This window comes from Chiloscyllium plagiosum, chromosome 19 (assembly GCF_004010195.1).
Source record: "Chiloscyllium plagiosum isolate BGI_BamShark_2017 chromosome 19, ASM401019v2, whole genome shotgun sequence".
In the NCBI taxonomy this organism is placed as follows: domain Eukaryota; kingdom Metazoa; phylum Chordata; class Chondrichthyes; order Orectolobiformes; family Hemiscylliidae; genus Chiloscyllium; species Chiloscyllium plagiosum.
In genome coordinates, this window is record NC_057728.1 from 43710938 (window position 1) to 43735734 (window position 24797).

The 24797-nt window shown below is 40.8% G+C and overlaps 1 protein-coding gene across 8 annotated transcripts in view; it reads right to left on the reverse strand.

The window, feature by feature from the left end:
• Positions 1-24797, reverse strand: part of ppfia2 (PTPRF interacting protein alpha 2) — a 540387-nt gene that overhangs the window by 501281 nt on the left and 14309 nt on the right. Inside the window, exon 2 of one of the 8 annotated variants that reach the window (XM_043709680.1) lies at positions 11123-11246. The exons of the other annotated variants lie outside the window; for them this stretch is intronic. The gene's annotated coding sequence lies outside the window, so the exon portion shown is untranslated. The remainder of the gene's footprint in view (positions 1-11122; positions 11247-24797) is intronic. 8 annotated transcript variants of the gene reach the window in all.

Sequence of the window (24797 nt, forward strand, 5' to 3'; positions counted from 1 at the left end):
TCCGGAGGTTATGACCCTTGAGGACCTGTGCTTCAATTTCCTGCCTAGTGCTTCATAATGCCCAAACAGGTCCTCCACCCTAGTCTTTCCTATGTTGTTGGTACCAACGTGGACCACAACAACTGGATCCTCCCCCTCCCGCTCCAATATCCTTTCAAGACGGTCGGAGATGTCTCGCACCCTGGCATCGGGCAGGCAACACACCATGCGAGACTCCCGATCCGGCTTGGAAAGGATACTATCTGTCCCCCTAATTATAGAATCCCCTATAACCACTACTTGTCTATTAGCTCCCCCCTCTTGAATGGCCTTCTGGACCATGGTGCCTTGGTCAGTTGGCTCATCCTGTCCAGAGCCCTTTTCCTCATCTGTACAGGGAGCAAGAATCTCGTACCTGTTGGACAAGGTCAAGGGCTGAGGCTCCTGCACTCCTGAACTCCGGTTCCCCCTACCTGCCTCACTTACAGTCACACTCTTTTGTGCCTGATCACTAGCTGAATGTGAATTACTTAATCTCCCAGGTGTGGCTGCCTCCTGAAACAAAGCATCCAGGTAACTCTCCCCCTCCCGGATGTGCCGCAGTGTTTGAAGCTCAGATTCCAGATCATCAACTCTGATCCGGAGTTCTTCCAGCAACCAACACTTGCTGCAGATGTGGTCACTGCCGTTCACAATGGGATCAGCCAGCTCCCACACCATACAGCAACAACACATAACCTGCCCAGCCATCTCGGGTTAATTAGTTACTTTGTACAAGTATGAATTAGAATACCTTCTGATACCTCTCTGCTATAGTTTTGTTTTACCCTAAATAAGGACTTGATGTATACACACACAAAAAAAAACAAAGTAAATTTTTGCCATTAGAGAGGCCCCAGAGGAATTTACTCAGTTTACTCCCTTTGAGTTAATATTTGTACATGAAGTGAAAGGGCCTTTGAAACTAATTAAAGAAAAATTGATAGGACCAAAGTTGGAGATTTCACACTTGGATTATATATCTGAAGTGAGGGAGAGGGTGAGTGAGCTAAACAGCACCTGAACAGGGCAGGATATAGAATGATGCAGGTGGCAGACTTGGACGTTTTCCCATGGGGATAACATATTAGTGGTCGGAGATCCCTTCAAAGCCAGGTTTAGTGGTCCCTATCAAACTGAGAAAAAGTTGAGTCAAGTAAACTATCTAGAAAGGATGCTGGATAGAAAAAAAAGCTGTATTGGGTAAATCATGTGAATATGTTGGTACCTTACTGGAGAAACAGGTGTTAGTTACTGCCTCACAGAGTGAAGAATCAAATCTAGATGGATTTTGATGTGCCTCAAAATAATTAAATAATAAGGAAGTCCTTGAGGAATGTGAGCTCTCTGTCTCAGGAGCAAAGAATCAAAGTTTTGTTGCAGCAGTATGAGGACCTCTGCAGAATAGAATGGGGAGGACTAATACTCTTGTGCATGAGGTTGAAGTAGAGAATGCTATTCCAATAAAACAATACCCCACGGGCTTAATCCTCTCAAAGCCGCACATGTCCAGAAGGAATTGGTTGTGATGCTCAATAAAGGCATCATCGAATCGAGTCAGAGTGAGTGGAGTTCACCAATCATGTTAGTTACCAAATCTGATGGGACTCAATGACTTTGTGTGGACTTTTGGAAGGTCAACACCACAACTAAATCAGAATCCTATCCAATACCAAGATTGGAGGACTGTCTACAGAAAATTGGACAATCCACTTATATCATGAAGTTGGATTTATTGCGTGGTTATTGTCAGGTACCTTTATCAGAGAAAGCAAAATAAGTTTCTCCATTGGGCTATATCAATTCAAAGTGATGCTCTTTGGAATGAAGAATTCACCAACCACATTCCAAAGACGCATGAACAGACTTGTGGCTGGATTAACAAACTGTGCAGTTTATCTTCATGATATAGTGATCTTTAGCGAGTCATGGAAAGATCATATAGTACAGTTGGCAGAACTCTTTGAACGATTGGTGGGCGGCACGGTGGCACAGTGGTTAGCACTGCTGCCTCACAGCGCCAGAGACCCGGGTTCAATTCCCGCCTCAGGCGACTGACTGTGTGGAGTTTGCAGTTCTCCCTGTGTCTGCGTATGGGTGGTTTGCGCTTCGGCGGGGCGGTGTGGACTTGTTGGGCCGAAGGGCCTGTTTCCACACTGTAAAGTAATCTAATCTAATCTTAAATTAGGAGAAGCAAAACTGGTCATATACATAAAGAAAACTGGTCATATACATACAGAATTTGCGAAGGCAGAATCATTCTTGGGACATAACATTGGTCATGGAAAGTTGACCGAAAGGAACGTGAAGATGAAGGCCTTCAAGGAATTTCCATGACCTTCCTCTAAGAAAGAGGTGTTTCGATTTTTGGGACTTAGCGAATTCTACCCGAAGTTTGTTCTAAACTTCAACATTGTGGTGGCACCGCTAACAAATTTACGAAAGAAGAACATGAAATTTCGGTGGACAGAGCAATGCCAGGAGGCATTTGAAAATTTAAATCATATTTACCAATGATCAGTTTTAGCTACATCAAGTTTTTTGAAACCCTTCAAAGTTGCAATCGATGCTAGTGATATAGGAGTTCTAGCTGTATTGATGCAGGAAGATGATGATGGAATTGAATGGCCCATTTGCTATGTTTTGAAAAAAACTCAATATCCACCAGAAAAAATACTCCTCTATCAAAAAGGAATTACTGAGTTTGGTACTGGCCTTACAACATTTTAATGTGTATGTGACTAACAATGTGTCAGAGACGGTTGTGTACACCGACCACAATCCTCTCACATTTTTGGAAACATTCAAGTCAAAAATATGTGACTATATCGTTGGAGTCTTATGTTACAGACTTAATTTACGAATTGGACATGTTGCAGGCCATAAAAATATGACAGCAGATGCATTATTGTGGATTTGAAGGAAAAAGTGTAGATAAGATTTGACAAATACAATGTTATATATGTATGCAGAATTAATTAGAAAAGCATAACTTAGGTTAATGACATGTGTTTTCATAGTAATGGTATTAGCAATTAGAGAAAAAAATGAAGCCATCTTTTCACTATGATGGTTCATTTTTTTCTTAACGGAGGAGGTGTTTCAAAGTCGAAAGCATGTACGGTCACTTAGAGATAGAAAGTGCTTTTCTGAATTTAAAGTACAGCCACAGCTGCCAGCTAAAGGTCAGGCTGTTCAAAATCTAACAATGGGCTGTTTAATGGATATGTGAGTACTGGTTGTTATTCTGAAAACAATTCAAATTTAACCAATTAGTTTAAATTATGCCCAGAAGCCAATGGACTTTGAATTTTATTGTTTTGACACCTGGAAATCAATCAAATTATATGAATTTAATGTGTCATGAAGCCGGAATTTTGAAAATTAAAGGAAGAACAACTGCCATCGAGCAACAGAGCAACTGCTATAGAGCCGGAGAGCTAACCGCTCATCTAACATCTTGCTCTCAAAGAAATTAGAAAACACTTTCTATCAAAGGTACCTTTTCATGTATGACATGCTCACAGTAAAAGGAAAGATGATCCAGGGAGGTCAGCAGTCAGAAGACTGAAGACCTCAGAGAAGACAAAGACTGTGTGGTCTTGAGATTAAGTTAATGTACTGTTTAATAAATGTGTTATTGGAACAGCATTTTTATAAAGTTGGATTCAGATAGTAAGTAGTTGAGCAAGGGTGATTGGACTTGTGAATAGTTGTTGTTTAGTGTTCACTATTAGAGTTAAGAAAATAAACTGTTTTTCTTTAAATAGTGGAATTTAGGAGTTCTCTGTCACTTATATTTTAGCAGAATACAAGGCAAGGCGAGTTTTTCTGTGTGTTTGGTTTTAATTAACAGAGGGGTTCGATCTCTGCGGTGTAACACTAGGTTTTTGAATTCTAAAAAAATTATGGTCTCAATTGCAACCATAACAATTGCATATAAATAATGTCTAATTAAATGAAAGTTGTAGGCATTAATTGAGGTTTCACTTGAGCACACGGAAAGATATTACTGAAACTGTGATGGTGTTTGAGTTAGAAAGCATATAAGGTCTCATTCTGTAATTAAATGGAAGACTGAGTAAAGATTGGCTCCAGTATCATTTCCCATAAACTGGCTTTCTGGAATAAAATAACATTTTGAGAGAGTGTTGATAGCAGAGATTTGAAAGAGCATGGCAGAATAACTGAAGAGAAAGAACTGTTAGCATACCAACTAATCCTCACTCAAACCCTTCCGATCCTGAAAATCCAATCTTTCTGATCTACCCCTCCAAATATGCCATACCTGTGTCCCATCTCCCTCCTGTGTCCTTCCCATATCACAACCCCAGCTCTATCTGCCCTCCACACCCCAGTAAGGGAGCTGCTGGCGGTAATTTCTGTCTTTGTTGGCACTCTGTGTACTTCCCTACTAAAATGGCTATGTCTGCATCCTATTCTGGTCACCAGACATAGCTTTTCACCAATAATTTCAGTTTGGAAACCTCTAGATGACCCTGCTTGGAACAATCACAATTGTTCTCCATAACAATATGCCACCCTCGACTATAATCTGGACTTGCTAAGTCCAAAAAGGGTTCAGTTCTGATTGAGACAGTCCTGTGACTTACCCCATCACCATCAGCTATTTCAATTTTGCCAGGGATGGATCTGTGTCCTTGGTCTGATATTATCAGCTGTGACTGGGAATATGTCCAGAAAATTTAAAACCATTACAGACTCTTCCAAGGGCGCGACTACTCATTTTTATCTACCAGCGGCAGGCAGCTCAATGCATCTGCATTTGCTACTTAACCTCCCAGATGGTGTTCCAACTTGTAATTCTATGCACTTAGTATTACAGCCTACCACTGAATTCAGCCTGACGTCTTGTCCTCTTTAAGTAGACCTAGCAGGGGTTTGTAGTCTTTTATTATGACAAATTTACATCTGTAAAGGTATTGATAGAACTTACTGACTCCAAATATGACAGCCAGACCTACATTCTCTATCTCGATGTATTTACACACTGCAGTAGCACAAGTCCTGGGTGCATATGCTATTGAGTATTCCTCTCCAGTAGGCCACCTATGAGCTAATACTACCCCAATGCCATATGGAGAGCCAGCGCATGTCATTACAAGTTTCACTTTTGAGCATAGTGAGCCAACACCTTAAAGAATGATAGCTGCTTCTTCAATACCCTGAAAGCTACAGCTTGGCTATGCAAAGATTTCCAAAGCTGACACTTTTTTAGGAGTTGGTGCAAACTTGCCAGGTTAGAGGACAGGTTATTTATAAACTTTCTGGAATAATTCACCAGCCCAAGGAAAGACTTAAGCTCCATTGCAGACATGGGAGCAGGACACCTTTGATCACCAATAGATATAACCCAGTCTTGTCGACTCTTTAGCCGAAGGAGGTCATATTGGGTGCCTGGAACACACATTGTTTCCTTCTAAGGTGTATGGTCACTTGGGAGAAACAGCTAAGGACCACGTCCAAATTCTCTAACTGTTCCTTAACAGTCTTCCCTGCTATTCCCACATCATCCAAATTAATGGTGACCTGGAATAAACCTTGTAAAATGTTCTCCATCATCGGACAAATTGCACAGGCTGACAATATCCCAAATGCAGTCTTGTATACTGATACAAACCCTTATGGATATTAACTGCAGCATACTTCTGGGAATTCTCATCTGACTGCAATTATAAATACGCATGGCTTATGTCAAATTTTGTGTAGAACAGCCCCCCTACCAGCTTTGCAATACATCCTCCTTGCAAGGGATTGGATATTTATCAAACTTCAAAAAATGGTTCACTCTTTACTTAAAATCCCCATAAAGGCGAACCAACCTGTCAGGCTTCATAATCAGTACAACCGATACTGCCCATTCCGCAAACTGGACTGAAATGACAATTCTTTTGCTTTCCCAGCCTTCTGATTTTTGCCTCTGCTTTTGCCTGTAAGGCAAATGGCACTGGATGGGCCTTACAGTAGTGTGGAATTGTTTCCAGATCAACATGCAAGGTGCCTTGGCACCTTTGAAAGTTCCTAGACCTTTCCAAAAAGCTTTCGGGTATTTATTTCGGACATCATTCAAGAAGCCATTTTCTAATTGAAAATGTTGAGCCAATCTAGGTGAATCTTTCATAACCAATTTCACCCCATCAAGTTTGGGCCTGAGCCTTTTACTACAAATCAGCGGTAACTGAACCAGCTGCTTCTCATAACAGAGCAGAGCTTCTCAGTCTAGCCAAGATCTTGTGCAAACTCAAGGATTGGAGTCCAAGCAAATTTTTTGAACACTGGTTCTGCGATCACTAACACAACTGTGCTAGTATCAACCGCCATTAGAAACGGGTGACATTTGACCAGATGTTTATTTTGATTGGTTCTGATTTACGTGTTGCTAAGCAATTTAACTATTGCAAACCAGATGTTGGTGGACTTTCAAGGATCCCAGCCTACGAGTATTCTTACTCAAGTTAGGTTGAGTGGGACTCTTTTGCTGTCTCGAATCTGCATACAGCAGCAACTACAATGACTTGCCAGTCTGGATCCCTGAAGGAAATTTTAACCATTTGGCCAAGGCTTGGCTTTGTTTTGGAGTATTGCTGTGGGCTGGCCTCGAGTCCCGCTGTTCAGGATATGTCCTGAATGAGGCTATGCAATTGCCTGCACTTCAAGAACTTAGTCAAACTGGCAAATGTGTCCACTTCCATTGAAATACCCTGCAACTCATTTGCTGCACTTTACACTGATAAAGCAAGTTGTAGTGCCTGTTTGAAGTCCAATTAGGCCTCCTCTCATAGGCACTTTTGCACAGTTAGATCATTAATCCCACATACCAAACAGTCTCTCAGCATCTCATTAAGGGTTAAACCAAAGTGACATGCCTCTGCCAGTTGACTTAACCTCATTAAAAATCCAGATATGGATTCCTCTGGCTCTCGAATCAGAGAGTAAAGCTAATAGTATCGCAGAAATTACAGGAGGCTTGGGGTCGGAATATTCCTTAACTAAAGCCGTTAACACTGGGGGCAGCACGTTGGCTCTGTGGTTAGCACTGCTGCATCACAGCATCAGGGACCTAGGTTCAATTCCCGACTCAGGCGACTGACTGTGTGGAGTTTGCACGTTCTCCCCGTGTCTGCGTGGGTTTCCTCCGGGTGCTCCGGTTTCCTCCCACAATCCAAAAATGTGCGGGTCAGGTGAATTGGCCATGCTAAATTGCCCGTAGTGTTAGGCTAAAGGGGTAAATGTAGGGGTATGGGTGGGTTGCGCTTCGGCAGGTCGGTGTGGACTTGTTGGGCCGAAGGGCCTGTTTCCACACTGTAAGTAATCTAATCTAATCTAATCTAATCAATTCCACCCTCGGGTGATTACCTGTGTTTAATTTGCACATTATTCCCATATCTGTGTGTTACTCCACTTTCCTCTCACAGTCCAAAGATGTGCCGGTTACATGGATTGGCCATGGGAAATGCAGGGTTACAGGGATGGGGGGGTGGGGGGTGGGAATGGGTCTGGGTGGGATGCTATTCAGAGGGTTGCTGTGGACTCTGCTTCCACACTATAGGGATTCTATGATTCTTGAAAGGTTTTAGTATCTGGTGCCTCAGGGAAAGTTAGTCTCGTCATAACCAAAAAAGCTGCAGGTCCTCAAATTATCAGGAGAATTACTCACTACTTTTCATCTGCCCTAATGTCATTTACCCATAAAACATAATATATTCTCTCCACATACTGGGCCCAGTCTTTAACGGCAAGATCGAACAAGTCAAGCCTCCCAAGTAATGGTATGATGCCATAAATGCTCACCCCAACTCAAAGATGACTGTTACAAGCAAATTTCTTCGGGAGCATACTTTACGCTCATCGCCACTGAAATAACTGCACAGAAGCCAGTGTTCATCATCAAGTCACCTTTTATTTACATGGGCATAGCACTTAACACTGGTCCAGCTTCCTTAGAGCCAGCTCTCAGAGTGAACAGAACCTCTCACACTCCTGTTTTAATCTGTCAGCCAGGGCTCCCTGATTAGACCAGATTAACAACCCCAGTCAGGGAACTTATATTCTACGAAGTCAAACTGGCTGACCTCATTACAATCAGTACAATGGGAAATTCCATTACGTTCTTAAACAATATATGCATGCCTTCAGTAATGTCTACTTACAGAGGGGTCAGAATTGGTACTAGGATCATGTCTGCAATGTTCTATGAATTTCCTCTATTACTCACATATGTATATTGTTGAAATAGTTAATAAAGGTCATTATTCATTAGTATAATGGTATACTTGCCTCTCCCTACATTCTCCCCACTACATGGCTTCCAGTAGAACGCTTGCTTGGTAAAACTTCCAGATTGCTTCAAATGTTCCCATCATCAGTCAATAACATAAGACACAGTCCTGAGGAACTTTCGAAGTTGAAGCAATAAACCATACTCAGACTCGGTTGATCCCAACAGAAATAAACAGAATCAATCAGCCACACATAGGGTCCAGGTGCAGTAGATGTGCTGCACTGGGAGAATGCCTAGAAACTTTCCAATACAGGTTGCAGAAGCTGGCAAACAAAAGCTCAGTTGATAGCAATCAAATACAAATGAATTAACTCACACACTTACTTAACTGCAGAAAGGAGATAAGTAAAGACACCATAGTGTTGCTCTCCCACTAAAAAAAACAGACAACTGGTGGTAATTTAATCTGAGGGTCACCATGCCTCACGCAAGGAAATAGCCAGAGAAGAAGAACCCCTCAGGCTAACCTCAGCCAGTATGGGAACTGAACCCATGGTCTTGGTGCTACTCTGTTTTATAAGGGAGCAGGACAGTCAACTGAGCTAACCAATCCCCACAAAAGTTAGCTACATCACTTATGACATCCTAACCAAGTCTTTCGACCATAAGATTTATCCAGACCCAGTCATTTTTTAATTCATTCATGGGATGAGGACATCACTGGCTAGGCCAGCATTTAATGCCCATCGCTAATGGCAGTTAAGAGTCAACCACATTGCTGTGGGTCTGGAGTCACATGTAGGCCAGACCAGGTAAGGATGGCATTTTCCTTCCCTGAAGGACAGTCTCTCTGTAAGTAAGTCATGGCAACAGTATATCTGAAGCCTTGCTTAAAAAACTGATAAAGGTCAGGTTAGCATGGTTTTAAATACAAAACGATAACATGGCTCATGCAATTCTTGGCTGCCTCAGAATAAAGGAAGAAATGGGAAAGTATGTTGTGAAAGTTAAGGCTTTTGAAACTAATTTCAGTCTCAGGTGAAGCAGTTATCAACTGTGCTATGTTTAATTGGTACAGGCAGGAACCAGGGGAGAGTATGAATTCTTTCTGAAATGATCTCAATTATTTGGCCATATGTCTACAGCTTTCTCTGAGATGGACCGATGTGAGACCACATTGTAGTTGGTTTCTGGGATGGGGTTCTCGCTCTTCTTTTGCAGAGAGGACTTCACGGTGTCCAAGGATGGTGAAATATCCTGGTGAGCAAATTCCATAAACATAACAAATCCCTTCTTCAGTGAGACAAAGATTTTGCCTGGAAGCCCAAAGCTGAGTCTGTCAGGTTCAATATACCACAAGACAGTTAATCCACTTAGAATTTGGAAGCAATGGGAAGAGGGCACAAACACCACCACTGCTATTTGTTCATGGTACAGAGAGAAACATCCACATCAGAGGGAAAGTTGACAGCCATTAATGTCCAGTGCCATGTTGGTAATGTAAAGGCAATTTCAGAACCATGCAGGAGAAACAGGCCAACAGTTGGATAAATAGCAAGAATAAATCCTAACAATTGATTTCTGCGAAAGAAATACATGTTAATAAAGAACATGATTTTTTTTCTGAGGGAAATTATAAAACATCATGATAACTCTGGTATTCAGACTGCTTTGTTATTAGCAGGAAGCTTCATTTTTAATCAGATTACAGTGCCAGTGTGTCAATTTTTTCAATTAATGTTCAGTAGTCAAGCCATATTTTCTTCAGTCTTTAACTCACACTTACAAGAAAGAGGAGATATTTCACTGAAAGTCATGGGACAATCACATGCCACAATTCACTGTGAACATCAGTTTACAAACATTCTCTATTTTACTTCTAATTAATGATATTCCTTACTAAACAGAGAACATTATCTTGCCTTGAGCCTTCATTAATCAGCAGCATCAGAAGCCGACTATGTATCCTACTTTCATGGCATTCTATCCTCAGGACCACATATGAACTTTCTACATCTTCTATTTATTTTTTTAGGACAGGCTACAGGCAGCAGAACAAGAGCTCAATGGGCAAGAAGGTAAACAGCTGCAGGATACCATTTCAGATCTAAACTTACTCTTTGATGACAGAGTATATGAGAAGGAAGGCACAACCACTGCTGATGATTTGATAAGAGGGAGTCCTAGATTCTGTCATGCTGTTTAAACACAGCATAGAAACCAACAACCATCATACATACTTTGTCCTCTCTTTTGACCAACACAAACTGTACTGATACAGCGGTGTGCACAGAGCGAGTGAACTCGAATGGTGTACAACAGCAGCCAGTTAGATGCCCCACTCCTTTTGACTTAAGAGACAATCGATCTGGATATCCTTCCTGAAGCTGCAGTAGCATACGTAGAATTTATTCTTCTCGATAATACAGAGATGCTTCTTATTGATCCTCAATTTACAATTCAGAGTAATGTACAAGTGTCCTATTCAGACTATATATACATGCTCACTAATACACAGCAGGCCCACCTTCTGCAGATTTTAATGTTGGTATCCTAGAGGAAGCAAAATATTCCATTGGCCAGGAGTTTTGTCATTGTTCAAAGTGTAGCCTCTCAGATTCAGGACCATACAGAATTCCACACTCCTCATACTAACCAGCCAATACTTCTTAAGGATCCAGTCTTGCTCATGTCTCTTCCAGAGGATGAATGCTTAACAGTTATGCCTTCACTTTAAAGCACTCAAAATTTCCTGAATGCAGAGCCTGGATCGAAGAAGAAGGCCTCTCAGTGGAGATACACCACTACCTACAACTGACATGTCAACTCTAAGAGATCGATGGACTTCCTAGAGTGTCTTACCTTTAGCAGCAAGTATCCTCTTGTCCCCAGAGATGGAATTCAGTCATTCCTCTATGGTCTTCGTATGAGAGAGTGCAGGAGATGCAGATGGTCCATTTCCCAGAGCAGGTGTTGAAGATTTCCCCTGGGATACAGAGAAGAGTACAAAGAGAACTTACTACAGCCACCTTCCATTTCCATTTTTCTCTTTCTTTCTCCAGGTGCTGATGTGGTTTGCCTCTCGAGTCCAGTGATCTTTGTTCACTGCCAATATCTTTGATCACTGTGACAGGTATGACCCATGACTAGTAGTTGTATCAGATTGCACATCAAGCCTACTCAAGATTCTTACTTCCTATTGGCAGAAAGTAAATCACTAACATCACATCCTTCTCCAATACTGAGCTGAGAACAAGACCAAAAACAGATTTGGGATGGTGGGAGTGTGAGAATAAGGAGATTGTCAATGGCTAACTACTGAGAAAAATGTTAACAATTAAATGTTATTGGTTGAATTATAATGATTTAAAGGAACACAATGAAAGATTTTAAGCGAAATGTAAAATAATGGATAAGTCACTTCATGGTAGTGAATGATATATATCATCAGTGATGCCTGCTGACATAGGGGACACAATTGGGACAAGGATCAGACCTGCACAATTTTAAGAATACCCTCTCTTACCTACTTATGAATAGAATGTAAAATTAATAAATGTTGCTATTCACATTACAAGGATAGATTTGCATCTCTCCATATTCTCAATATGTCTTAATACAAGGTGCAATAGATTACCTGGAGTTTCCCTGACTTCACCTATGTTTTTTACTTTGTCTTCAAAGAAAGGGTACAAACTGTGAATTTAAAAATAAATGTTTTGGTTTATTTTGGTATCTATATCTGAACTCTGATCTGGCTCTCACTGATGAAGGTCTTGTGGAAAATAGCACTTTCTCCACTCATTCAACAAACTGTGTACCTCTATTTTGCAAGGCCCCAACTGTGGATCAGGAGAGGGTCTCCAGGCTTAGGAAGTCCCTGACCCTTGCTTGGCCCTCCATCTATAATTTGTAAGGGGCACACAGATTGTCAAAACTTTCCTAGGGTTCAATAGAATTATGGCAAGAGTCTAGCAGAACCTCCAAGGAATTTTGGGTTTCAAATCTTCACAAAAAGCTTTAAAATTATTTACTTTGTGAAATGCAGAATTTAAATTTTGCCTAATAACTATCTTATTTACACTTGCCTCCCTGGATTTTTTATTCAAAAGCTCCACATTCCGAATATGGACATAGAGAGGCTTGGCAAATGGAGTGGATGGGCATGTGGCAGATGAAATAAATGCAAAGAAGTTTGAGCGGATATTTTTTGTAGGAAGAATGAGAAGGGGCAATATAAAGAAAAGTACAATTCTAAAGCGTGTGTACAAACAGAGAACTGGGGTATATGTGCACAAATTGTTTATTATGGGAGTGTAAATTGAGAAAGTATAATTAAAGAGTATAATTTATTTGATTTTAAATAAATAGAGGCATAAATGTACAAAAACAAGGAAACTATGACAAACTATGATAAACCTTAAAGAAAACACTTTCAGCCTCAGCTGGAGTATACTGTCAAATTCTGGACAATATGCATTAGAAAGCATGTGAAGGCTTTAAAAAGGATGCAGAGAAATTTCATGAGAGTGTTTCCAGGAATGATAGATTTCAGTTCTGTGAAGTAACATTTGGGCTGTTCTCTTATGAAGGTTGAGAGATGATTTGGTAAGAGATATTTATTATCTTGAAGGATAGAGAATTATGGAAGAAGATAAAGCAAAAAAAAAACTTTCCAAGTACCAGAAATCACAGCATGTGGCAGATGAAATAAATGCAAAGAAGTTTGAGCGGATATTTTTTGTAGGCAAAAAATGTAATGTGACTTGGGAAAGACCTATTTATGCAGTGAGTGTTTAGGAGTCAGCGCATTCTCAGGCAGACAATCATAGTCTTTAAAAGGGAATTGAAGAAATAACACTTGATTTTAAAAAAAGGAAAAGATTAGAAAAAGGCAAGAATGGGCGTAGCACAAGCATGAACACAATGGGATGAATGGCCTCCTCCACTGCTATAATCATTTCAACCATCAACAAAGCCTCCATCATTCTCAGTCTTCGGTTTTTTGACTTATCTTCAATTAAAAATACCATATACATTACTGAGATTGAACTTACGTGACTTCAAGATATTCTTTCTAGGCAGTGAAGTACTTTTGAAATGTAGGGCTAAACTTGCCAATTTTTAAAATTGTGTGTGTCATTTTCAGGGTATTTCAAGGTGTGTTTCCCATGTGGTGGCCTTTCTTTGCAAATTTTCTGCTGCTCACCTCATTAATTAAGCATTAGCCTCCACAGTGCTCTTCTCATTGAATCCTGTGTTCATTGAGGCAGAATTGCTTGCTACTGCCAGGATCTTCTGCCTTTCAAAAGACAGGCCCTATGTTTAAATCCCAATTCCAGAACACTTCTAATGTTAAAACCTAGGAACTCACCTAAACATTCTGCTGCTCTATTGTTATTTCTGCGGAAATGGCTGAAAGAAGGAAGCTAGCACATCACTCCTCCGAAAAGGAGCTGGATGTCCAGGTGCACGTGTGCTGGAAAGGAGGGCTGTTTTCTCCAGACCACCAAGGCAGCCATGGCACCACACACTGCCAACCTGGACAGAGATAGCATTCTGGGACAGTGTTGTCTCCAATGTAAAAAGAAAAGCCTAACAATGTCGAAAGAAGATCAGTGACTTTCTGTGCTCCACAACAGCAAGTACCATAATCTTCTCTCTCCGCCTCACACTCACTTTAACTCTGTAACTGCACACATCTCCCAACAAGGCCAATGGTTTACCACTCTCACTATTGCATACAGCATCTTCACACAATGACCCTCATTCACATATCCCCAACTGTGAACGCTCCCTGTCCTCAGCACTTCTCATTCATTCTTTGGCAACACCTCATCACCTTGCCTGTGCCTGCACATCCACTAACAGCTCATCAAGTTATTTTCATCACGCTCAATTCCTTCTTTTGCCAAATTGTAGAAAAAATGCCACACAATGGTTGGGAGAATGCAAAGACAGTTTGCAGATTGGCTAACATTTGTGACCTCACCCTATCAGGAGAAGATCCTCAAAGTAGTTGGAGACAATTGATGTGGTGATGCCGAGTCTGCCATATTTGAAGCAACCAGGAAAGCTTCATTGTGCTGCTCTCCCATGACCAACACCATGAATATATTCTTAATATGCTCAGGCTTCTAGTCCATTAAGCAACAAATGGTCTCTCTTTCTTGTGCAGGCACCAGCAGCATCCACGCGGCCACAAGTCCAAGGAGGCTAGCCTCTCACACTTTTCCTCCACCTCTGAGGAAGAAAACACAAATCTCTCAGAGGATACACCACCAAAACCCTCCACCAGCTCAGAGACTAACTCTGATGAGTCATTTGAGGTTTGAAAACGCAATCTAGAGAGCATGCCAGTGGCACATCTCCACAGCTGGACAAGGAAGAAACATCTCAAGTCACTGGCACCCAGAGATCTGGAACCTGCACAGCCCCAGGCAGAAGATGGCACCATAGTTTTGGCCAGTATTGACTTTGTGCAAATGAACAACCACAGGAACAGCAATCAGGTTTGTTGGAGGAATTTCTTAAACTGGATCAAAAGTTGGAAGTGAGAGCATGTTGCTGGAAAAGCACAGCAAGTCAGGCAGCATCTGAGGAGCAGGAAAATCGACGTTTCAGGTTGGACCCTTTCATCAGGAATGACCTGATGAACTTCCAAAAGTTGGAAGTGTCCACCAATTATATACCATACCATATTGGTTTCAAATGCATGCATCTAGCTGTCACATGGATAGACTGACAGCTGTCATGGAGATAGGTCCAGCAAAACATTCAGTGGCTGTTGAAAATGTATGCAGACCCACATTGCATTACTTTAGTCTTTGGTGCCTCAACATCAATAGCAAGGTGAGAGGGGAATGAGGGACCTTGACCTCATCTAAGTGCTGCTTCCTCTCAGGGAAACAGGGTGGTGCTAGCAGGCACCCAGACAGAGGAGGAACTACACAAATTCCCAGAAATCTCCTCTCAGAACACTGCAGTGATGCCAGGCACGTTCACTTCCATCCTTCCAGCAACTCCAACTCAATGGAAGGTGAGCTTACATCTGAACAGAATACTCTCTGTACGTCTGGACTCTCTACTCACAATTGCCCTTGGGTTGTCTGCCAACAGCTTTCAAGCCAACAGGCTCCAACAGTGTTGAGGTTCCATCCTCATTAGCTGCAGATCTCTAGACTGCACCTAGATGTAGTGGGAGGATGAGGAAAAAGAAAATGTTCGGACAGCACGTAGATGACACTTCATTTTAAGTACACTTGCGCATCTGCAAACAAATGTCTGCTTTAAATCATTAAATGTCTGCCTGACTGTCACTTTAGCTGTAAGACCTGGTTATCTGGCTACTGTGTCAGAGTTAAGCAGCCTCTTCATACACCCCAAGGAGTATAGAGGTAAGACTGGCAAAACATTCTATATACCAAAAGATTTCATACGTGCTTCAACCCAAATGGAGCACTATCGTGAGAAAATCACTGAGTTCAAAGTAAATGTGATTACCTTGTCTTAGGTACTCGTCTCCATTCATAACCTCTACTTCTGGCCGCTCTGAGTGTATGTATATGAGACTACATGATAATTCATGAGTGCACACTCCTCTCGGGGCAAATGTTCCTTTTACCCATTTGTCTTACAAGGGAATGCACACATATTTATGCACACTTATTTAAAGACGGGAGATTCCAATGCTCAATTAGCATCCAAATTCTGCCTCAAAGCACAAACATGTCCATTGTACCCACGCAAAAAAAAAGCTTACTCTGCCTACTGTGATGTGTTGGATGTCATTTTTCTGCCTAATTGCGCAATTAAAAATTGGTGCAATATGAACTCAATCCAGGTCATTCTTCTGAATGAATGAGCTCTGCCTGAAAATCAAGGTTACTGCACACCCTCTCCCACTCTTCATGTACCCTTTTGTGTCCTTGTTAACACTATCAGCTTTGAAGTGCTCTGCATTCCAATCCAAATCTTTTATTTGATTCAAAAATGAATGAAGAACGAAAGGGATGCTAGAGATCTGAAACAAAAGCAAAAATTGCTGGCAAAATTCAGCAGGTCTGGCAGCATCTGTGGGGTGAAAGCACAATTAACATTTTGAGTCTAGTAACTCTTAATCAAAGCTCAGAACTTCATCAGAACTCTGCTTTCTCCCCACAGCTGATGCCATGTCTGCTGAGTTTCACCAGAAATACCCGTTTTTGTTCTTTTTATTTGATTATCCATATCCCCTATATTCCCTCTCAGCCTCTGGGCTATTGCACTACTATGCCCCCTGCCACTACGTCTGTTCTCTCACAGAAGCCAAGATGGTAGTGACTTGCAAAACTCCACTTCGCCACGCCTCTCCCCTCCACATGCCCACAGTACCCTATGCCATCCCCTGCGAAATCAGATCTCTTCCTTATATCTGGAGTTGCACTAAAAGGCAAGACAAGTCAGAAATGCTGTAAGCATCAAAGTAACTGCAGAGTGAGCAAGCACTAAGAAAGCAAACTCAGCACCTTGAGATGCATCTTGTGCAGACAGATGATATGGGTGTGCATCCCTCAGCGCAATGGCCTGGCATTCCTTATACTGTAAGATATCCATGAAGTCCAAAGTGCTGTATTAAAGTGTTGAAGTATATTCTGAGTTAGTTCAAGATAGGTGAAGATGATGTGATGAAGCTGGTGTTCTGGAGATGCCAACGTCTGTGGACAACGGATGGGGCAGTTGCTGCCCATGGAGCATGTCATGACATGTTGGGGAATGAAGTTGAACACGGATCCTGGAGAAGCAAACAGCCAGCTGTAGCCACTTTGATTTTCAAGTCAGAAATTGATGTGGTCTTGCTTCTGACTTGTGCCTGGGAGAATCGTGAACTGCATATAATTGAGATGAGATTAGCCAATAATGAGGTGTAAATTTGTGGAAAGAAAGTCTTTTGAGCTGACTAGCAAGATTCTCAACTATCTCTTAAACTCTCAAGGGGAAGATCATACTTTTTTTAACCCAATATCAAGGATCTGATTTTCATTCTTGCCACATTCTCCCAAATGTCTTGCCAATGCTCACGCCATCGAAGGACTCTGAGCATTCCACCTGTAGTCACTGATGCATGTAGGAATATGCAGGAACTAATTTCCACAAAGCCAGATCCTGCAACTGTAATAAGGCAATGATCAGCAAATCTGTTTTAGTATTGTTGATTAAGAGAGAAGCATTGGACTGGACATCTGGACAACCCTATTCTTATTTTAAAATAGCACCATGGAAGAATTAAATCACGTAGTAATGCCCATTTCACATATATTAATAAAGCTGTTGATATTGGCTGGTTAGTTATGAGACTTCTTTATATGTGCACACTATTTCCCGGTTCAAATTGTTTAATGTCTAAAACAAAAAAAAATTTGAATTAGATTTTTACGTGGACAATACATTGTACTCAAGGCCCTCTGTAAGAAATGCATTTTACTTTAGCTATGAATACTCATTTAGTAAGTTTATTAACTAAAATTAGTACATCATATATGTTGGCTACTTTTGAAATAAATCAATTACTGTATAATATATAACATTATACAGTTTAATACTATTTTAAAACTACTGTTATGTCAATTAGTTAATACAAGATTCACTGAATCAACACACAACAATCCATTATTACACCATATCTCTCAGTTCACAACTTTAATGTGAATAAAATTGTGAATGTGAACAATATTCAATGTACAATTCTAGCTGTTTTATTGAAGACAAATAGTAAATAGAGTATTCAGTAAAATTTAATTTGAAAATGAGTTAACTTTTTTTTAGAAAGTACAAAGAATTAAGACACACCAAAATAAAACAATTCATAAACATCAGTTAATCTTCTCCTCATATACTTCCCTACTATGGTACTGAGATGAGCTTGGATCAGACCACGAAAATGAAGTTAAGATCTAACTAGCGAGCAATAAGTTTCCTTTTTAAGTTGACAAATTCAGGTGCTTACTAAGAGAATAAAGCTTTTGAATACCAAGTTTTCGTACATAGAAACATCGAAAATAGAAGCAAGAGTAGGCAGTTGAGCTCTTCAAGCCTGCTCTGCAATTCAAAATTATCATGGCTGATCATCCTTCACAATATCCAATTCCCACTTTCTTCCCATACCCTTTGATCCCTTTGGCCCTAAGAACTATTTATAACTCCTTGAAAATATTTGAGTGTTGGCCTCAACTGCTTTCTGAGGCAGAGAATTCCACAGGCTCATTGCTGTCTGGTGAAATAATTTTTTGTCATCTCAGTCCTAAATGACCGACACTGGATTTGTAAACTGTGACCCCAGTTCTGAACTCCTCAGTCATCTTTTCTGAGTTTGACCTGTTAGATTTTATAAGCTTCTAGGAGATCCATCCACCTTCTTCTAACTCCAGTGGACATAGTCTAACAGATCCAGTCTCTCCTCATACGTCAGTCCTACCATCCAGGAATCTGTCTGGCAAATCTTTGCTGCACTCTGCATTCCTGCCATAGCCAGAATATCCTTCATCAGATAAGGAGACCAAAGCTGCAAAGATACTACGGGGTGGTATCCTAAGGCCCTGTACAATTGCAGCAAGACATCCTCGCTCTTGTACTCGAATCCTCTCACTGTAAAGGGCTACAATGCTTTCTTCATTGCCTTCTCCAAGTGTATGCTTACCTTCAGTGACTGGTGAACAAGGATACCCAGTTTCATTGTACCTTTCCCTTTCATAATCAGCTGCTAATTCAGATAATAACCTGCCTCTTTGTTTTGTTACCAAAGTCAATAATCTCACATTTATTTACATTATATTTCATCTGTCATGCATTTGCCTACTTACTGAACTTGTCCAAATCATACCAAAACAATCATGCATCCTCCTCACAGTTCACCCTCCCATTCAGCTCTGTGTAACCTGCAAACACAGTAATATTACATTTAGCTCCTAATATATCATTAATAGCCAGGGTCATAGCACTGATAGCTAAAGTATGACACTAGTCACTGCTTGTCACTTTGAAAAATAACTCATTTTTCCTACTGTTTTCTGTCTGCTAATCAGTTCTTTATCCATGTCAGTATACTACCCTGAATTACATATGCTTTAAATTTCACATGTTAATCTGTTATGTGGGACCTTAGCTAAAGCCTTCTGAAAGTCAAAATAAACCATATCCACTGGCTCCCTTTTATTAACTCTCCTAGTTACATCTTGAAAAGGTCAAGTGCACTTGTCAAGCATGAGGTCCCTTTCATAAATCCATTCTGACTCTGCCTAATCCTGTCACTGTTTGCCAAATGCTCTCCTATAAGATCTTTTATAATAGAATCTCACATTTTCCTCACTACTGATATCATGCTTACCAGTGTATAGCTCCTTGGGGCGGCTCACTGGTTAGTACTGCTGCCTAACAGTACCAGGGACCTGAGTTTGATTCCACCCTCAGACAACTGTCTGTGGGAGTTTCAGCACTCTCCCTATGACTGCATGGTTTCTTCCAGGTGCTCTGGTTTCCTCCCATAGTCCAAAAATGTGCAGCTTAGGTAGATTAGCCATGGAGAATGCAAGGTTACAGGCTAGGGTAGTGGGTGGGATGCTCTTCAAAGTGTCAGTATGGTCTGCTTCCACACTATAGGGATTCAATGAATCTCTGTTTTGTCTCTACCTCTTTTTAAAAATTAAAACAGTAGAATTACATTTGCCAAGAGAAAGGGAGGACTGCAGATGCTGGAGATAAGCCACCTTCCAATCTGATCCAGACTCGATAGAATCTTGAAAGATGAACAACAATACATCCACTATTTCCAGAGTCACTTCCTTAAGTACTCTGGGATGTCGATTATTGGGTCCTGGGGATTTATCAGCCTTAAATCCCATCAATTTCCCCAACACCATTTCCTTCTCAATTAAACCCTGCACTTTTTGGGTATTATTTGTGCCCTCCTTTGTGAAGGCAGAACAACAATATATACTTAATCAGTCTGCCATCTCTTCACTCCCCATTGTAACTTCCCTGTTTCTGGCTGCAAGGGACCTTGTCTTAACCAATCTTTATCCCTTCGCATAATTATAGAAGCGTTTGCAATTAGTTTGCATGTTCACTATGAGTTTACCATATTCTACTTTCCCTCTCTAAATCAATAATTTTGTCCTCCTTTGCTAAAATCTAATCTGCTTGAAATCCTCAGGTCTCGTGCTTTTTTGTTTGGCCAAATTGAACGCCACATCCTTGGATCAAATATATCTCTAATTTCCCTTGTTAGCCTTCGTTGGACGATCTTTTCCATTTTGTTTTTTTTTACTAGACAGGAACAATTGTTGCAGTTCTTCCATTCGTTTTTTTATATGTTTGCCACTGCCTATCCACCCTCATCCCTTTAAGTAATGTTCCCCAAATTATCAGAGCCAGCTTGCAGATCATACCATCATAACTTCCTTTAGATTCAGGATCCTATTCTTCAAATCAACTATGTTACTCTCTATTTTAATGAAAAATATAATCATAATATAGTCACTCTTTCCCAGGGGACCCATACAGCTAATCAGCCAATTACTCCTCTCAGATTACATAATTGCCACTCCAGAATCTAATTCTAGACATAGAACATAGAACAGTACAGCACAGTGACAGGCCCTTTGGTCTACGATGTTGTGCTAAACATGCCAAATTAAACAAATCCCTTCTGCCTGCACTTTGTCGATATTCCTCCATTCCTTGCACATTCATATGCTTATTTAAAAGTCCCTTAAATGCCTCTATCACATTTGCATCCACCACCATTCCAGGTAGCATAATACAGACTCTTACCCACACATCTCCTTTGAACATTTTCCCCCTCTCAATTTAAATGCATGACCCCTATTATTAGATATTTCAATTCTGGGGAAAAGATTCTGATTGTCAACCCTATCTATAGATTTCATAATTTTATTGAGTTTTTTCAAGTCTCCCCTCAGCTTCTGTTGCTCCAGAGAAAACAACCTGAGTTTTTCTAGCCTCTCCTTATAGTTTATAACCTCTAATCGAGGTAGCATCCTGATAAACCTCTTCTGCACAGTCTCCAAAGTCTCCCCATTCTTCCTGTAACATAGTCACCAGAATTGAGTGCAGTACTCAAAGTGTGGCCTAAGGTCTTATAAAGATACCGACTCTTGTACTCAATTCCCTGACCAATGAAAGCAAGTATGTCATATGATCTTCTTGATCTACTTGTGTGGCCACTTTCAGGGAGCTATGGACTTGAACCCCCCAGATCCCTCTGTACATCAGTTGTTCAGGGTCCTGCCATAAACTATATACTTTTCCTTAACATTTGATCTCCTAATGTGCAGCACCTCAAACATGCCCGGATTAAACTCAAACTGCCATTTCTTCACCCATAAATGCATCAGATCTCTACATCGCTGTATTCTTTGACAATCTTATACACTATCCATAACTCCACAGATCTTTGTGTCATCTCCAAACTTACTAATGCACACAATTACTTTTTCATCCAAGTCACCACAAACAGCAGAGGTCCCAGTACAGATCGCTACAGAACACCACTCGTTGCGGACAACCAGCAAGAAAAACACCCTTCCACCACTACTCTCTGCCTTGTCTGGCAAGCCAATTCTGAATCCATGTGGCCAAGTCACCATGGATCCCATGCATCTTAATCTTCTGGATAAACCTCCCATGATTAGCTACGGATTTCATAATTTTATAGACTTTTATCAAGTCTCTCCTCAGCCTCAGCCGCTCCAGAGAAAACAACCCGAGTTTTTCTAACCTCTCCTTACAGTTCATACCTTCTAATCGAGGTAGCATCCTCTTCTGCACAATCTCCAAAGCCTCCACATTCTTTCTGTAAAGTGGTAACCAGAATTGAGTGCAGTATTCAATTTAATAAGTAAGACTCAATCAATTTAGTAAGACATGAGCCCGGGATAAAGCCATGCTGACTGTCCCTAATTAAGCCATGCTTGTCCAAATGCATGTAAATCCTCTTCCTAAGATTTCTTTTCAATAGTTTCCCAACCACTGATGTGGGAGTCACCGGTCTACAGTTTCCTGGATTATCCCTATTTCCCTTTTGAACAGAAGAACAACGTTAGCCACTTGCCAGTCCTCTGGGAACCCTCCAGTGGCTAACGAGGACACAAAGATCTTGGTCAAAGCTCCAGTAACCTCTTCTCTTGCCTCTCTCAATAACCTGGGGTGGATACCATTGGACCCTGAGGACTTATACATCTTAATGCTCTTCAAGAAACCCAACACTACTTCTTTCTTGATGTCAAGAAGCCCTAGCATATTAAGATGCTAACATACCCACAACTATGACAGCATGCTCCACACTATTCTCACTATCATCCAAATCCTTCTCCTGGGTGAATACTGATGTACAGTACTCATTTAGGATCTTGCCCACATCCTCTGCCTCCAAACACAAGTTCCCTCTTTTATAATTGAGTGGTCCTACCTTCTCCCTAGTTATCATCTTGTATTTAATATATGCATGAAATGCTTTGGAATTCTCTTTCATCCTATGTGGCAAGGTCGTTTCACGGCCCCTTCTTGTTCTCAGAATTCCCTGCTTGATTTCTTTCTTGCTTTCTTTATATTCCTGAAGAGCCTGTCCTAAACTGGGTGGAGCTGTTGTCAGGCCAGTCCCACATTTGACACGTGGGAGTTGTTTAAAGACCGACTGATCAGAGTTCAGGATGGGCATGATCCAGTAAGGATGAAGGACAAGGATGGCAAAGTAATATACCCTTGGATACTGAGGGAGTTTGTGAATTTGGTCAAAAGGGAAAAAGAAGCCAATGTAAGATTTAGAAGGCTAAAATTCCAGGAGAACCCAGTAGAAGAATATGGAGGATAGTGAGATTAGTGTGGTGCATGCTGATATGCTAGGACCTTTTGAGATCTAGAAAGGAGTGATGTTGAGTCTCCTGAAGAGCATTAAGGTGGATAAGTCCCCAGCGCCTGAAAGTATCTACCCTTGGATTTTGAGAGAGGCACGAGAAGGAATTGCTGGGGCCTTGACCGAGATCTTTGTATCCTCACGTAGAGGTCCTGGAGGACAGGTGAGTTGCTAATGTTGCTCCTCTGTTCAAGAGGGGAAATAGGAACAATCCAGGCAATCTATAGACTGGTGAGTTTCACATCGGTTTTTGGGAAGCTATTGGAGAGAATTCTTTGGAATAGGATTTACCCACATTTGGACAAGCATGGCCCAATTAGGGACAGTCAGCATGGCTTTGTTCAGGGCAGATCATATCTTACTAACTTGATTGAATTTTTTGAGAAGGTGATCAAAGTAGAGCAGTGGATGTTGTCTACATGGATTTTAGTAAGGCTTTCAACAACATCCCATGTGGTCAGCTCACCCACAAGATTAACATGCATGAGATCTACTTTCTAGCTCCTGCCTAATACTGATGCAATTTGTCCTTCCCTGATTTAGTACCTTCCCACAAGATTCTGATTTATCCTTATTCACAGCTATCTTAAAACTTAAGGAGTTATGATCATGGTTCCAAAATGCTCTCCCACTAAAAGGTCAGTCATTTAGCCAGGCTGGTTAGTAAATACAAGGTCCAGTATGGCCCCTCCTCTAGTTGGACTATTACATATTGTTTCAAGAAACTCTCTCAGATGCACTTAACAAATTCTACCTCGTCTAAACGTCTTGCTCGAAGGGAATCCTTGTTCCTCAATGTCTCAATGGCTACTGGGGGGGGCCTCTTATATAAACCTATCAGAGTGAATGCACCCACCTTATTTTTAAGCTGTACTCATATCGCCTAAGTGAATCAGCATGCTCCACACAGATCTCACTATCCTCCAGTATGGCCCCTCTGAGTGCTAATGTGACATTCTCCCTGATTAGTAATGCAACTCCTTCACCTCATTTACCTTACTCAATCTCATTGGTTCCTCAAATGTATTGATTTAGAAAACCATCCTGTAAACACTCCATGAATTCATCATCTACAGTGTTGTTACTAATTTGATTGTCTAATCTATGTGCAGATGAAATTCACCCATAGTTAGAGCTGTACCTTTGTGGCTTATATTTTGTGTCTCTAATTTGTTGTTTACTGCCTTCCCAATATTATCACTACAGTTTGGGACTGTATACAATTCCTACAACTCGTTTTATTTCCCTTTTGTCTCTGAACACACACACACACACACACACACACACACAATAAACTTTATTATATAAAGTTAGAATAGTAATACATTTATTACATATATTACAAATTATTTACAATATCCAAAATTAACAGGGGCAATTAACGTAACAATTAAACTGGGTGCGAGCATTCCATAGAGTATGTCAAATAACAAATGCAGTCAAGATTTATTGCAGAGATTTCTCTGCAACTCCCTAGATGTTATTGATACCATGGGTCATCAAATCCCATTAAATTGTACAAGGGAATCAATTTTTTCTTCTTTGGAAGATATAGCTTTGGAATTCCAACAAAAGCCATTCCATTATGGACTCCCTCAATGACACTTCACATTCTGGTAGTTTACTTTC